Here is a 15,261-nt window from a genome sequence, read left to right as displayed (position 1 = left end):
GGCTAACCCTAATGGGAGAGGGAACATGATGCAGAATGTCCCTTTATTACCAGCTCCCCCTAGCATGTCGATGCCTACGGGCAGTCAAATGGCTCCAAATGGTGGAGGCCAAGTAGTCAATTCTAATACCATGCCTGTGGCTCAACAACCAGTGCCTAATCGAATTGTTAGGCTGATGGAACGACATGGTAATGACCAAGGGTATGAGTCGAGTGCTTCCAATGCTTGTGGCTCAACAACCAGTGCCTAATCGAATTGTTAGGCCGATGGAACGACATGGTAATGACCAAGGGTATGAGTCGAGCGCTTCCAATGTTCTTGGCGAGGTTAAGGACATGATGAAGCATTATACCGATATAATTAAGGAGCAGTATCGACAAATAGCCGTTGATGTCAAGTTCCTTAAAAAACAACAAAATTTGATAGGAAGTAGATACCCGGATGAGGGTGCACCTTCGAGGTTTAGCTGCAAATGGTGTGGTGGGCAACACTATCCAAGAAATTGCCCAAATGTTAAGTGCGACATCTGTGGAAAATCCGACCATCTAGTAGCTACTTGCTGGAGTAAGATGAGTTCCCTCTAGCGAGGTAGTCGGCAACCAAGGCCTGTTAATCATCGTGTGCAAGGAAATGATTCCTAGCGAGAAGACGGGCCTAAACAAATACTTTAACAACCAAAGACTACAGTGGAGGAGCTACCCAGTGGTAGTGGGGTTAGTTTGATTGAGGCTGTACGCGTTAATGATGCTGAAACCTCTAATTTGCGAGCTGTTCTTACAAGAGGTCAAAAGGGTAGAGAGGCCGACAAGGATAAGCCTGTCGACGGAAACCCTAAACAAGGCGACAAAGGAACACAAGTTTTGGATCCTGCCATGGAAGGGGGACCTTTGAAGCCCGTAGAAAGTAAAGCCGATAAGGAACCACCAAAGAAGAAGGTGAAAGTTAAGAAAGAGGCAATAAAGCCGGTTCAGCGACCTAAAGAGCGGATGGTTTGGCGTGAAAAGCGAACTCTATCGAACTATCATGAATTCGATTTGGCGAGCTCTCTCTGTGAAGTCAAGCCGGATGTGAGTCTCTTATAGCTTATTAAGCTTTCCCCAGGAGTACGCAAGGAATTTAGAAAGATCCTACGTACCGGGTATATCGTAGAACCTTTAGGTATTGCGCGAGTTGGTAATGACTGGTTCGAGCACGCTAAGAAGCAATGCCCAAGGGTTGCAGCCTATGTCGATGGGATATTAGTAGATTAAGCCATTGTCGACACAGGATCATCTGTTAACATTATGAGTTCTGAACTGATGGAAAGGTTGGGTCTTGCGATCCAGAAAGATACCTCCACAATTCTCAGAATGGCAGATGATAGTTTGAGACAGCCGGAAGGCTGCATTACTAAGGTCCATGTCACTGTTGCAAATGTAGAATGCCTGTTGGACTTTAGGGTGATTCGTTTTGCAAGCCGTCCAAGTTACCAAGTATTACTCGGACGACCTTGAATCTTGCAAGCAGACTGCCAAGTAGATATACCCGCCGGTCGACTAATATTCGGCAGAGGTGCCCAGCGTGTGGTGGTTGATGCTTATCCTAAGTCCCCGCAGAGTGAGAGAGCTCCTCTATCTTCTATAGAATTGGAGACATTAGAAGATTTATCTGCCAGTGGGACATCATCGAGTGATGAGTCCAAAGAGGGATCCACCACGGAAGACATCTATCAGATCACTTTGAACGAGCCGATAGAGAGCCAAGATCGTATAAGAGATGCAGATGTTATCGAGCTAGACCTTGGTACGCCTGATGATTCACGGCCAATCAAATTAGGTTTATGCTCAGCACAGCAGAAAGGGAGGACTATGTGGCCTTGATTCAAGAATTCCGTGATATCTTTGCCTGGAGTTATGATGAGCTGAGATGCATTCCTCCTAGTCTTGTTGTCCATACAATTCCGTTGAAAGAGGGCAGTCGTCCTGTACGACAAAAAGTAAGGCGTATGCCTTTCGAACTGAGGGATGGTCTGTTTGAAGAGTTACAGAAGCTTCGGAAAGCGGGTTTGATTTTTCCTGTGCAACACACGGAATGGTGTTCACCAGTTGTGATCAGAAAGAAGAAGAATAATCAAATCCGATTATGTGTAGACTTTAGGGAGCTGAATAAGCAGACAGTCAAGGACTACTACCCGTTGCCATTTATTGACCAGATTTTGGATCAATTAGCGGGTAGGGAGATATATTCATTTATGGATTGCTTTGCAGGATATAACCAGATGGCAATTGCAGAAGAGGATAAGTTGAAGACAACTTTTATTACTGTATTTGGTACTTTTGCGTACCATGTGATGGCCTTTGGTTTATGCAATGCGCCTGGTTCGTGGCAACGAACAGCAAATAAGACATTCGGTGACATATCCCCTGAAGAGTTGAAGGTGTTTATTGATGACTTAGGGGCCACCACCGTTAGAGGAAGGCAGCTGATCATTTTAAGAAAATGCTTTGAGCGCTGTAGACAGTTTTGTATCGCCCTAAACCCACGGAAGTGTGTTTTTGGAGTACCTTATGGGCTATTGCTGGGTCATGTGGTCAGTTCGGTAGGAATCGCGACAAACCCCGAGAAGGTCAAAGTTATAGTTGCCATGGGTCCACCACGCACTCCGAAAGAAGTTCATAGCTTTCTGTCTTCGGTTGGTTATTACTATAGATTCATAAACGCCTTGGCAGAAAGAACATTGCCGCTTACAAATTTACTGTCCTTTAGCTGTTTGTTTGAATGGGGTGACCCTTGTAAGGTAGCATTCGAGGATGTGAAACAAGAACTAGCAAGAGCTCCCGTTTTAAAAGCACCTAAAAGAGGTGAGGTGTTCTATATATTCTCAGCAACCACCATGTATAGTATCAGCTGCTATTTAGCCCAAATTTGGGAAGAGAAGTGGTACCATCCGATTGCTTTTACTAGTCGGAAGCTGGGGGTATCCGAAATCAATTATACCTACATGGAGAAGTTGTGTCTAGCGATGGTATTTGGGACCAAGAAATTTAGGCATAATATTCTCTATGAGAAAGTCGTGCTTTATACGAAGGCGGAGGGACTTCAACTATTGATGAATAAGCTACAGCCGCTTGATCATCTAGCGAAGTGGTTAATCACTTTGCAGGAATTTGATTATGAGATCAGGAGTAAGCCACCAAGGTTGCAAGGTATCGTGGAATGTCTTGTGGACTTTGGGGAGCCGAAAGAATCTGTGGCTGAAGGTAGTGACATGGAGTTGTTATTCTATTATGGCGATACTTCCATTTGAGAAGTGGGGAATAGACTTTGTGGGTCCTATTACTCCGTCGTCGACTGTGCAAAAGAGGTACATCATTGTAGCAACTGACTACTTCACCAAGTGGTCAGAAGCACGTGCAACAAGGAAAGATGATGCTAAAGAAACTGCTAGTTTCCTTTTAGAGCAGATAATATGCCATTTTGGTCCGTCGAAAGAATTAGTGTCGGACCGTGAAACCCATTTCCTGAATAAGGTGATCAAATGTTTGGCAAATCAAGCATAACAAGACAACCCCATATAACCCGCAAGCCAGTGGGCAAGTTGAAAGCACCAATAAGCAGCTTGTGGGCATCCTGTCCAAGATTGTGTCGGAAAAGAAACGGGATTGGGATAAAAAGTTATACATGGTAGTGTGGGCCTACAATACGACCTTCAAACGAGCCACTGGCCATACCCCGTTCAAGTTAGTATATGGGGAGGAGTGTGTCATGCCTTTAGAGATTGAGCTTTGGTTTGCCATCAATCATTCTTTGAGTGATGAAGACGTACTTTTTGAGCGCTTGACGACACTGGCACATTTAGATGAGCTTAAGCTGCAGAGCTTATTGCACCAAGAAGTGGCGAAGCGCCGAATGAAGTAGCTACACGACCTTAAAGCCAAGAAATACACCTTCAAGAAAGGACAGCTTGTTCTGTATTATGACGCACGACGTGAATTATTTCCAGGCAAGCTAGAGCCCAAATGGAATGGGCCCTATAGGATCGTTAGAATAGGAAAGAATAAGTCCACAGTCTTGTTAGCTGACCTTGAGGGGATAGAATTTAAAAATAAGGTTAATCTTAATAAGATTAAACCTTATTATTTCTGATTGCACTAATATTATGACTGCCTTGCAGGTCTAGGAGAGATCGATCAAATATCTGCAAGGACATTGTGAAAGAGGTTGATGGGTCGTCTGATCCCTTATTTAGAACACCCATATTTAGAACAGAGGTATCATCAGGGAAAGCTCATTTGGTGGAGCAAAGGATACAAGGTGATTGAGCAAGAAGGCGGGACATTTATTTGGGAGATCAAGGTCTTCTGCCATCACTGCCTACAAATTTTGACGAGCATCCCTGTTGAATTCAATGAGGATGGAGGGATGGAGCCTATGGTACACCCGTTGAATATGCTGAATTTCGATTACCATAATTACGAGTAGAGTTCCGGATGGCGGGATATGTAAACCCTTTATGGACGTACACCTTGTACTTTGATGGGGCGTCCAGGGGTGCATGCAAAAAAGGAAGTGTAGGAGTTGTCATCCGAGACCCCCGACGACGCATTGTCATGAAGTTAGCTACTTATCTCGAGGTGAATTTTACCAATAATATGGCAGAATACAAAGCCCTGATTATGGGTTTGAATATTGCAAAGAAGGGTGGTATCCACCAGTTATTGGTGAAAGGGGACTCTCAGTTGGTTTTAAATCAACTCAATGGGACGTACATGGTACGAAACCCCATCCTTTGCATGTACCATCATACTGCCATATGTTGAGATGACAAGCTCAATACATGCGGGCATTGATGATGGACCGCCTGGTTAGATGGGTTCACACGTCTACACTTAGCACGTCGGTGGTCATTATGACTCTCACATGGCCACTGACTCATTACTTATTATATTCAGGTTATTACACCTATTTACAACTGGCATAGTTATAGCGCCAGTTGACTAGTGTAGTCGGTTATGCATTGTTTGACTTAGTAGGCCACTTTCCTTTTATGTTGTATCTTATCTATACTTTGTGTACATTGTAAAAGTGTGTGGAAGAAGAAGAAGAAACCAGCAAGAAAACGTTTTGGTCTCTATCTCTCTTCTTGTCTCTTGAGTGAGCTTCTCCTTGTGCATTCTGTGTGTGTTCGGTGCAGCATCTTGAGCAACCCCCTCCACCACGCGATTCTTGACATGGTATCAGAGCCGCGCCATTAAGAGTGGCTGATTTCGAAGGTTGAAGCAAAGGAGAAGAAGCAAGGTTCGAGCAAGCAAGCCACGGGTAAGAAGCTCTCCCATCCTTCAACTCTTTCTCTTCGATAGTGCCTGTGGAGGCACTGGAAGCAGGGCAGAGCAAAAATCTCAGATTGCAGTGAGATTTGGTGTGCGCGAAGAGCACTGTGTATTCTGCAAATACGCCCTTTAGGGCTTTCCCGCAGTTATTTTGGGCATCTGAGGCCGTTTCACGGCCCGTTTTAGAGCCGCAAGGTTGCGGACAGCAGTTTCAGGGTATGTTGTGACTTCGACTGTATTGACCGAAAGTGGGTGCGCAGGTTACAGATTTCAGATCTATAAGTTCAAAGGTATTTACCAGTGAGTAAACACAAGGTTTATTTGCAAACAGGTTGCAGATTGCATGTATTGTTGAGCAGACAGTTAAAAAGGCTATCTGGTGTATTGCTGTGCACTACAGGTCCAAGGTTGCAGAAGATTTACTTGCTGTTGGTATTAATTTTGTGATAATGGCAGAGAACAGTGGAAGCCCTATCATTGAGAAGCTCGATAAGAAAAACTACCCTTCATGGAAGTTCTGTGTCACGAACTTCCTTATTGGAAAAGGCCTCTACGAGTTTGTTTCAGGTGAAGAAAAGGAACCGGAGATGAGTGATCCTCCAACTGCAGAAGAGACAAAGGCACGGAAGGAATGGAATGCAAAGGATAAAAAGGTCATGTATTGGTTGTCTGCAGTAATTGACAATAATATGCTGGGACACATTAGAAATGCAGAGAATTCATATGCAGCTTGGACCATACTTGAAAGTATGTTTTCTGTAAATACAAAGGCACGAAAGATTCAACTCAAGCAAGAGTTGAATACATTAAAGAAAGGGAAGATGTCTATCAATGAATATGCACTGAAGGTAAGAAGCATTGCAGATGCATTGGCAGCAATTGATGCAATGCCCGATGATGATGATTTGGTGTCGTCTACCTTGGGTGGACTTAACAATGAAAAGGCTTGGAAGTCTTTTGTAACTTCTGTATATGTCAGAAAGCCATTTTCAGATTTCGATGAGTTGGTCTCCCTTATGATCACTGAAGAGATCAACATGCAGAGTGAGACATCTGAAAGAAGTGGTGAACATGTCCAAGCTTTCTACTCCAGTTCAGGAAGGGGACGTGGCAGGTTCTCTTCAAGAGGCCGTGGTACAGGACGTGGTAGTGACAACCAGCAAAACAGATTGAATCAGCAATTTGGCGATATGCAGGTTTCAAGAGGTCGTGGTAACTTTAGAGGCAGGGGGAGCTTTAGAGGAAGAGGTGGATGGCAGAACAGAGGTTCTAACAACTCTGGTATTGTGTGCCACTACTGTGGCAAAACAGGTCATATTGCAGCCCAATGTTATGCTAAGAGAGATGATATCCGCAGTGGTAAGTTGCAGCAAGGAAACTATGCATCGTCTTCACGACAGAATGAAGACAAAAATGAACGTTTGTTCGTTATGCAGCATATGGTGAATGCTGTTACAAGAAAGGGAACACATGAAGATGTTTGGTATGTTGATTCAGGTGCATCCAATCATATGACCAGCCATGCAGAATGGTTTGGAGAGATGCAGGATTTGCAGAATGCAGGTTATGTGCAGACGGGTGATGACTCATGCCACCCAATTTCACACATTGGAAAAGTTCCCTTGTCCTTGCATGATGGTAAGACAAAGAGTCTTTCAGATGTATTGCATGTGCCATCTATTACAAAGAACTTGGTGTCAGTCGGTCAAATGGTAGAGCAAGGGCTGTAAGTCAGATTTAATGCAAAGGGCTCCTTTGTAGAAGACTTCAATGACAAGTGCAGGTTGGTAGCAAAGGGAAGTAGAGTTGGACGTATGTTCACTCTAGATGCTGGAATTCCTACTATGAATGCTGCTATGTATGCCAAAGGAAAAGGTGTTGTTGCAGACATTGAAATTTGGCACAAACGCATTGGACATGCAAATGTACAAAGGCTGAAATTAATGCAGTCCAAAGGGTTGGTTACAGGTTTGCCTACTTTTAAAGTTGCAGAATTTCAGAAGGTATGTGAAGCATGTCAGTTTGGTAAGCAGGCAAGACAACCCTTTTCACATGACAGAGATGTAAGCAGAAATATCCTTGATGTTGTGCATACAGACATTTGGGGGCCTACACAAAATATATCTCTTGGAGGTAGTTCATACTTCGTCACATTCATTGATGATTGTTCTAGAAAGCTGTGGGTATATTTTATGAAGGAAAAGAGTGAAGCGTTTGAGCACTTTAGAACCTTCAAGGCTGTAGTTGAAAGAGAAACAGGCTTGAAAGTAAAGTGCCTGAGGTCAGATGGAGGGGGAGAGTACCTCTCAAATGAGTTCAGTGATTTTCTGAGGTCTCATGGGATAAAGAGACAGTTCACATGCAGATATACCCCACAGCAAAATGGGGTTGCAGAAAGGAAAAACAGGCATATTGCAGAAGTTGCACGCGCCTTGATGGCTGAAAATAATATGCCTAAGCATTTTTGGTCTGAGGCTGTTCATACTGCTGTTTATATTATGAACAGAACTCCCACAGTTGCAGTTCATGGTATGACCCCCGAAGAATGTTTTACAGGTAAGAAGCCTGATGTTTCACACTTGAAAGTATTTGGCTGCATTGCATATGTTCATATGCCAGATGAGTTGCGGAAGAATCTGGATCCAAAGGCTGAAAAGTGTGTCTTTATTGGATACTCTTTAGAGCAGAAAGGGTATCGCTGTTACAACCCTGTCACATGTAAGTTCAGAGTGAGCAAGGATGTCATCTTTGATGAAATGAGCAGTTGGTATGCATCTAGTGGTGATGCATTGGATGTTGATGATGATCATGACACTCATGTGCAGGCTGAAAGGCAAGAATCACGGACTCTTAGTGGACCAGAGACATCATCTGGTAGTCCTTGGTCTGGGAGACTAAGGAGTACCTCTACATCTTCGAGTGCATCTAGTAGTACTACAGGTAAAGACAAAGGAAAGAATAAAGTGTTAGAAGGCATTGATGCAGTTCTTGATGGAGACTCCAGTGGCTCAGAGAGCTTGGATGATGAGCTTGGCATTCCTTCAGTGAGGACTCCAGGTGTGTAGAGAGCACATATTAATGCAAAGACTCCATTGAGTGATCCAGTGGTACCCAGGTCTAGCAGGGTGAGATACCCTATTAAAAGATTTGGTTTTGAGGGTTATGCAGCTCACCATTATGCTTTTATGGTGAAACTAGTTGAGGATGTTGAGCCCACATGTTTTGAGGAGGCTATTGGTCATGCTCATTGGGATGCAGCAATGGATGAGGAGATGGCTGCATTAGAGGCCAATAAGACTTGGGATCTAGTATCATTGCCGAAGGGAAAGAAAGCTATTGGATGTAAGTGGGTTTATAAGATTAAGCACAATGCAGATGGTTCTATTAGCAGGTACAAAGCTAGGCTGGTTGCAAAAGGCTATGCCCAGACATATGGCATAGATTATGATGAAACCTTCAGTCCAGTTGCTAGGATGGCAACTGTCAGATGTGTGATTGCTTTGGCAGCAGCAAAAGGTTGGAGGTTGCAGCAAATGGATGTAAAGAATGCCTTCTTGCATAGTGATTTGCAGGAAGAAGTGTCTATGGATCAGCCAGCAGGTTATGAAGATTTAGAGCATCCCACGTATGTGTACAGGTTGAAGAAGGCACTCTATGGGCTCAAGCAAGCACCTAGAGCATGATCTGACAAGATTAGAGAGTATCTTGTCAATATTGGCTTTTATGTTTCTGATGCTGATCACTCACTTTATGTGAGAAAGGGAGATGCAGGTTTGGTCATCATAGTCATCTATGTGGATGACTTGATTATTATAGGTGATAGTGATAGTGGAATTGCTGAAGTCAAGGGCTGTTTGAATATGAAGTTTGAGATGAAGGATTTATGTGAGCTAAGGTACTTCCTTGGCATTGAGGTGATCAGATGTGATGATGGTATATGGCTGTCCCAAAGACAGTATTGGTTGGATATGTTGTCCAAGTATGGTATGACTGCATGCAAACCACTTTCAGTCCCGTTGGAGCAAAATGTAAAGCTGAGTGCTGATGTTGGGGATGAGATAGAAGACCCTACTATGTTCAAAAGGATAGTGGGGAGTTTGATCTACATGACCATTACAAGGCCAGACTTGAGCTACGTTGTTGGTCTTGTGAGTCAGTTTATGCAAGTACCTAGAAAGCCACATTTGGATGCAGTCAGACGCATATTGAGATATGTGAAGTCCACATTACATTATGGACTTTTCTATGAGGCAGGTACAGATGTACAGGTGTTTGGATACACAGATGCAGATTGGGCTGGTAGTATGTCTGATAGAAGATCTACCAGTGGATACATGTTCTCTCTTGGTAGTGCAGCAGTTGCATGGAGCAGCAAAAAGCAATCTACAGTTGCTTTGTCGAGTACAGAGGCTGAGTATAGAGGTGCTACTATTGCAGCATGTGAGGTAGTATGGCTGCAAAAGCTATTGGCTGATTTGGATGTGCAGGTGGAAGGTTCAGTTGTCATTTATTGTGACAACATGAGCAGTATACAGTTGGCTAGGAACCCTGTGTTCCATGCCAGGACAAAACATATTGAGGTACACTACCACTTTGTGAGAGAGAAGGTACTAGCAGGTGAGATTGACTTGGTGTATGTCAGCACACAGGATCAGATAGCTGACATCTTCACGAAGGCATTGGGTACAGAGAAGCTTCAAAAGTTTCGAAGCTTACTTGGAGTTGCAGAGATGCAGTTGAGCTTGAGGGGGAGTGTTGAGATGACAAGCTCAATACATGCGGGCATTGATGATGGACCGCCTGGTTAGATGGGTTCACACCTCTACACTTAGCACGTCGGTGGTCATTATGACTCCACATGGCCACTGACTCATTACTTATTATATTCAGGTTGTTACACCTATTTACAACTGGCATAGTTATAGCGCCAGTCGACTAGTGTAGTCGGTTATGCATTGTTTGACTTAGTAGGCCACTTTCCTTTTATGTTGTATCTTATATATACTTTGTGTACATTGTAAAAGTGTGTGGAAGAAGAAGAAGAAACCAGCAAGAAAACGTTTTGGTCTCCATCTCTCTTCTTGTCTCTTGAGTGAGCTTCTCCTTGTGCATTCTGTGTGTGTTCGGCGCAGCATCTTGAGCAATCCCCTCCACCACACGATTCTTGACACCATAGCCCTGCTAGACGAATTTGATGGAGTGTCTTTTCACCTGATTCCACGAAATTGGAATCAGTTTGCCGATTCATTGGCTAATTTTGCGTATGAAGAAGACCTCTTCTTTAATTGTGGCCCTTGTCCCGATATATCTATTGATGGTGAGACAGGACCTGGTCGTTTGTGGGGTATGCTTTCTGAACGTGCCCTCTTTGGCAGACGATGGTTGATCTGGGTGATGTAGAGGGTGGGCGAGACTCATCTGCCTTTATTATCTTGGACCCATAGACTGATCAGATGACATGTGATGCGAACACCTCTTGCGATATACGCACGAGGGATGGGGCATAATTTAATGCACCTAGTTTAGGGCTACGAGCCCTGTTCCCCTGGGAATGGTATGCTTTGATGTCTATCATAGTTGTTTCCAGGAGGATGTTATGCGTAGTAACGTTTGATTTCATTAGGCCAAGAGGGCCATTTCCCTGTCTAGTGCGGGTGTGTTTAATTGGGTTTTTGTTTTAAGTATTGTGCTGGACATGTTTCGTGATTTGTGGAATTTGGTGCAGCCTGGCAGAGCCTTTGCTACGATGGAAGCTTCTTGTGGCCAATCCAGGTGATACCTCTCCTTTACGAGTACCTTTCTTTTCTGTTATATGTGTATTTGTACTTATCGAGGGGATATATTTTTGTTGGGGACCGGCAACCAAGGCATGAAGTCCCATGTTTAGGCTAAGTATGTTTGAGGGAGGTCGGAGTAGTCATTGCCTCCTGTAAAGACATTGTCAGGCATCGAAAGGCCTGTTTTAGAAGGAAGTCTTAGTGGCCCTGTTCTGCTAGCCTGCTAGGCAGCCGTTCTAGGAGTTCTTGTTAGTAGTGAGGCAGTTAGAGAAGCCTGCCAGAAGATAATAATGATGATGCCAAGAAACCCTGAACATCCTAAAAGATGAATATAAATACGGAGGTGTGTAAAAAGGGGTTCTAACCCCTATCAAAGAAAAGAAAAGAAATAAAAATGTATAGGTATTTGATCATCGCCTTGCGAGGGCTTGGTAGGTTCCTGGGGACGAGTCAGACCCGAGACCGATACCTTGTCTTCCTAGGGGTGGCTTCTTGCCGGAAAAAAAAATGCATGACAAAACAAGGAAGGTTGGAGCGAAAATAAAAGTGAGCGTTAGAAAAGGATTAAGTGTCGCCTTGCGAGGGCTTGGTAGGTTCTTGGGTGCCGAGACAGGTCCTGAGACCGATGCCCTGTTCTCCTTGGGTCACTACGCTCAGCTCCCTCCTTTTTATATACCCAAGTATGATTGATAAAATAAAAACCCTAAAAGAAGAAATGTACTGAAAGAAAATACTCCTTGATCAGGCTATAGGAGTCCTCGCCTAGTAGGAGCTCTTAGTTGGGTTGTCTTTAGTTGGTAAGTAGTTCAGACTACCACTTAGGGCAACCCCTTTGATAGGGTTTTTAGTTTGGCTGTGTTGGAGTAGTTGGTCAGTGACTCGCTTCGGATCTTCTATTAGATGATGCTAGGCCTACTCCTTGTGGATGTCATGCCTAGGTTCTGTCCAGGGGTAGGGTAAGCATTGTGCTGAGTTTTATTATATATTTATTTTGTATCAGTTTGATGCTTCTTTGGTTGTTTATGTGTAGATATGTTCGTGGATTCGACGGGCTGAGTCGCCCTATCCCATGGTCGCCAATGAGAGCAGAATTCTGGTGCCAGGAATTGCTTAAAAATAGCTAAAAATTATGAGTATCAAGGAAAAAATATCCAATGTCAAAGGCGGCGGCTCGACCTAGGATGATTTTAAGCGTCAAAGTGCTCTAAGGACGCTCGGGCAACACTTGCAGATTTTTACTAATTTCTCCATGCGCCTGCACAGATCAATGGAGCTGTCATTCAGTGCGGGACGCCGAGACGAGCTCACAGAAATTTTCAGATCGCGATTTGGACACCGTATGCGAGAGAGATGGGAAAAGGGCCAAAATGCCGGTCAAAATTGGGGAGGTGCCCAAAAAGGAGAAGGGAAGGCGTGCCTTTGGGAAGGGGCACCCCCCTTCATTAAAAAAAAATGATTTAGGAGGGGGGCGGCGGCTGCACAGAGCCGTCGTGAAAAAAACGCCCCCCCCTCCCCCCCTCAATGCAAGATTTTGTTGAAGAGCAAGCCATGGAAGCAATTGCAGCAGGGTATTGCACTCGTTCCATGCTCTGCATCGCTCCATCCCGCGCAGACAATGGTAGCCTGTAGAGGGAGAGAGAAAATCAGTCTTTCTCTCTCCTCCCTCTCTCTCTTCTAAGGGGGGATTCATGTGGGAAGAGAAAGGAAGAAGAAAGAATGGTGGAGGCTTGTCTGGCATCGATCGGATTGCTCCACGAGCTGGAGATGGTGACGTGTGATCATCATGAGCATGAAGTGCTGCTGAATTTCAGATTTGCAGCCATGGACATGAAACCTGAGACACGCAAATAAGCGGTAATTCAATTTTTTCAAAGGAAATTTAGGATTTCATGGCTTTTGATTGATAAAATGTTGTTCATGTGGGCTAAAAATTGTTTATGTTGCTATTTTCCATGATTACTTGTTGATCATAATCAGAAAATCAGAAAAACATACATCTCGTGGCCCAAAATAATACACTAAAACATGTAAAATATGGAAAATCAAGGAAAAATGATGGTTTTGAGCATAAAAATGGAAGAATAAATAGGAACACCAACTAAATTTTCATTTTTGTTGCAAGAAGGAACTAAGGGCCACAACCCAAAACCTATTTTGAATTTTCAGTAATAAAATAATGCAAAAAATAAGGGAAAATATAAGAAAAATGGAGAAAAAAACACTAAAAATAGGGAAAAAATGCATTTTGGGTGCGGAAAATTAATGAAAATTAAGAACAATGTTCGTGAATGTTTGTGGGGACTGAAGCATGAGGATTTGCCTCAGTTCAATCCCACCTTCTTGTTCTAGTGTGTCTTTTTCCGCTTTTTACACATAAAATGATGGCAAAATGCCTTATAAATCTATACAACAATGCAACATTTGATCGATGGGAGGGTAGAGTGGTTAAAATGTGTCTAAATGTGGAGTAAAATGATGAAAAGATTGCTGGTTTTTGTTTGCATGCCATATAGGTCGGTGAATAATTATAGAATGAGAGCCTAGTAGCACGAGGGTTTCCTCGGTGCTAGGTTCGTGCAACGCCGCATAAGAACGGTAGTTGAAAACCATTAAAAGGATGTTTTCCACATGTGCACAATATTGATTTTATAATTGTTTGAGCACTTGGCATCCACAATATGCATAAATCATGGAAATATTTAAAGGTATCAGAAATCCTGGATGCACAGCAATTGCTTTCATTAGGACCTTGACCCACGTTGAGTGAGAGACAGGACACCCTAAGCCATAGGCTAGTCGTGGGGTCTAGGGGAAAGAGAAGTAAGGACAGTGGTATATTCCCGTATACGATTAAATGGTACCTTGAGTGGATTTTGTGTGAAATGTTTATATGTTGAGCGACGCATCGAGGGGCCAATCCCCAAGGTGTAGGAGAGTCGCAGAGGGGTGGCGGCATTCAGCCGTTGGAGGACCCCCTATGTCTGTGCTTCGTGCCATTAGGCAATGTGTAAGGGACTCCCTCTGAGGAGTAGTGGGTGAGAGAAAAGTGGACTACAAACGACGTAATACAAACGCAAGACATTTAGGAAGGCAATGTATGTGTCATCAACGCTCCTGGCCGCGAGGCCGTGGGGTTGTTGAGCGCGTGAGATAGAGGTCCGGCTAGTGCACGAGCCAGTGCACTAGCGCGTGAGATAGAGGTCCGGCTAGTGCACGAGCCAGTGCCGGCCCGTTCTAGGTTCCATAAAATCATTAGACTTGTCCTATCCTTTTCCTTTGCCCTTTTCTTTGTGCTTGTCATTGTGCATTTTATGGCACTCACTGCGGCCTGATATGTCCTACTTTCCCACAATAATGGCATGTCAAATCGAACTTATGTCCATGGGACTTACTACAAGACTATCCACAAGACTTAGAATGAGACTTCTATGAGTCTCTACCATAGTGGTCGTTCCCATTCTTACCGTCATGGTGACCCCAAATAGTCAAAGTATGAGAAGTACAAAAAGCATCCTCTTCCTATTGATCTCCTATGTCACGAGTGCACCCTCTACATCACACAATTTCAGCCCATTCTCAGGTATATTTGCACACATAGTAGAACAAAATATGTCCCAAGACTCAACTAGTATGACCAACAAGAATAAAGGTGGAAGATTGCCTTTAAAGTCAACACCATGCGAGGACAGCTAGCCAATGATAGCATGAAACTCCCTCAAATGCTGAGAAACACTGGTACCTTCCTTCATATGAACGTCCATAAGCTACTTTAGCCAATACATCTGAGAAGCAGGGCTCTTCTTATCATAGAGATTACGAATTTTCTCACAAAGATCCCATAGAGACTACCCATCTATGATAACATTATAATAAACCTACATGTTGAGGGACAGGATAATCGTGGACCTACAAAGCTCATCCAAGTCACCCCACACATCCTGATCGTAATCTTTAGGTTTAATGCTTTTACATTTGATTGGCCTAATTTGAGATTCTTACACCAAAATTTGCCAAACTTGGGTTTTTTATAGCCATAATTTTTGCCATCAAACTTTTCAATGTTAAAGATGGCACTGTCATTTGAATGACCAACCATATTGCAAGAAAAAGAGACATAATATAGACCAAACAAGCTGTTGTAATACCTACAAACAGCCCCAAAACCACTACGAAAC

This window comes from Lygodium microphyllum, chromosome 13 (genome assembly GCF_053477565.2).
Source record: "Lygodium microphyllum isolate KBCC chromosome 13, Lygodium_microphyllum_v1.1.10, whole genome shotgun sequence".
Taxonomy (NCBI): Eukaryota; Viridiplantae; Streptophyta; class Polypodiopsida; order Schizaeales; family Lygodiaceae; genus Lygodium; species Lygodium microphyllum.
This window is presented reverse-complemented; position numbering follows the sequence as displayed.